This window comes from Lampris incognitus, unplaced genomic scaffold (genome assembly GCF_029633865.1).
Source record: "Lampris incognitus isolate fLamInc1 unplaced genomic scaffold, fLamInc1.hap2 scaffold_75, whole genome shotgun sequence".
NCBI classification, from domain to species: Eukaryota; Metazoa; Chordata; class Actinopteri; order Lampriformes; family Lampridae; genus Lampris; species Lampris incognitus.
The window spans coordinates 627,501-630,000 of NW_026611580.1; positions in this window are offsets into that span (position 1 = coordinate 627,501).

The window sequence follows — 2,500 nt, forward strand, 5'->3', positions numbered from 1 at the left end:
CGTTCTCCCCTGTCACCACCTTGCAGTATGCAATCCCTTTTACATCGCGCCTTCTACACAAGATATAGTCCACCTGTGTGCACTTTCCTCCACTCGTATACGTCGTCACCCTGTGCTCCTCCCTCTTCTTGAAATATGTATTCACCTCAGCCATTTCCATCCTTTTCGCAAAATCGAACACCATCTGTCCTTCCACATTTCTCTCGTCGATTCCATACCTTACCATCAACTCCTCATCACCTCTGTTCCCTTCAGCAACGTGTCCATCGAAGTCCGCTCCAGTCACCACTCCCTCCTCCTTGGGTACCCTTTCCACCACGTCGTCCAACTCAACTCCAGAATTCTTCTTTTTCGTCCATCTTACACCCGACTTGCGGGGCATATGCGCTGATAACCGTCAGCAATACACCTTCGATTTCCAGCTTCATAATCCTCACTCTGTCTGACACTGTGTTCACCTCCAGCACGCTCTTGACATACTCTTCCTTCAGAATGACCCCTACCCCATTTCTCCTCCCATTCGCACCATGGTAGAAGAGTTTGAACCCACCTGCGATACTCCTGGCCTTACTCCCCTTCCACCTTGTCTCTTGTCACCTTTCTTCTTTCCATCACGTCAGCCAGCTCTCTCCCTTTACTAGCCATAGTGCCAACATTCAAAGTTCCGACTGACTCTCACCTCCACACGCCTACCCTTCCTCCTCTCTAGCTGCCTCTGGACATGCCTTCCCCCTCTCCTTTTCCTTCGCCCAACAGTAGCCTAGTTTCCACCGGCACTCCGCTGGTTAACAGTACCGATGGCGGTCGTCGGTAACCCGGGCCTCGACCGATCCGGTATGGAAATCTTATTTATGATCCGCATATTTGATTTGGCAAAGATTTGACGCCGGATGCCCTTCCTGACGTAACCCTCCCCATTTGTCCTGGCTTGGGACCTGCACTAAGAATGCACTGGCTTGTGCATCCTCAGTGGCTGGGTTGCACGCTTTTCTATGTTTGCCCCTCACTTTTGTGGCGTGAACTATCAATTCTAGTAATACAGGTGTGTTTATGTTAGGTATCACAGACACACGCACACGCACAATATATGTCCAAAAGTATTGAGATAACTGACCATTACACCTACAGGAGCTTTTCTGACATGTCATTCTGAATCCATAGAAACCCATATTCCACGAAGCTCCCGGCGCACAGTTTTTGTGCCGATGTTAATGCCAGGAGAAGTTTGGATCTCTGCAGTTATTGAGTCAACAGAGCGTTGGCGACTTGAGTTGCTGTTGTCCCTAAAGGCTTGCACTTTTCAATAATATGATGATATATGAAGCATAGAGAGTAAACGGGATAGATACCTTTTGAACAGCACCCTGTAGTACAGCACTTTGAAGGTACATATGTCGTCACTTGCTGTAGTGGTTTTTACTGATGGGCGTGGCCAGGTTTTCAGAAGCCTCTCAGTTGTCAATGTGAGAGCCAGGGGACGCGTTTGCCGTCCGTTTAGGGTTAGGGTTAGGTGATTTCTCTGGCAGGCCTGCTTACAGTAGGGCTGCTTACACCACACCCCGGACTGGATTTGTTGCGTGTTTGTGTCCTGATCGATGGGCCAACCTAACATGCCTTCGGAGGGTGTCCGCCGGCCGGCTTTGCCGGCGTTCGGGCGGTCGGTTCCTCCGGTCTGGCGGATCGATGTCCTTTATTTAATGTTCTTAGTGGCGAGCAGAGTGCGGAGTGGGAGGGGCTCTACCGCGTAGTCGTCCTCTCCGTTGCACAGCTCGACAGCGTGCTCGGCGGTGCTCAGCCGGACCGTCTATCCCAGTTGCTCTTCCACGGCTCCCCTCGCGAGGCTTGCCGCCCCCCCCCCTCCCCCTCCAACATCTGTATGGGGAGGGGTGGAACAGCTCCGTGTTTACCTCGCGGGGCTTCCCGGAAGACATTTTCTCAAAGTCCTCGTGTGACCGGTCTACTTTTTCATTGCGTTGTGTAGGAAAGACAGGACAACTTGTCTCCTTCATGGGATCTCTATTCTGTCGCATATAAACAGAGCAGGTTTCTGGAAGCTTCAGATCAGCTCCTACTGTAGCCTCTTTCTACATGTCCAAAGCGGGAAAGAGCGCATAGCTCGCAATACAGGTTTTTTTTTTTTTTACAAAAACACATAAAACATAGCAGTCGCGTATAAACAGGACAGATTTCAGGAAAGTTTAGATCAGCTCCTACTGTAGCATACGCAGAAATTGGGACCCACATTAGGAATGGATAACATAAATTACAGGGGCACACAAAAATGAACACGTGCATGCGTTTTGGGCCTCTAACAGGAAATGGCGTCACAACAGGGAGGGGTTACTAACTGGGAGGGGCTACTATAAGCGTTGGTAATGACAATAATAATAATCACGTCGTGATAGTTTGTGTAAATGATACAACATATGTTGGTTATGACGTTTTTAACCATGCTACACTCGCACGCTTGAAAAAGAAAAAGAAGAGAAACGTCTGGGGT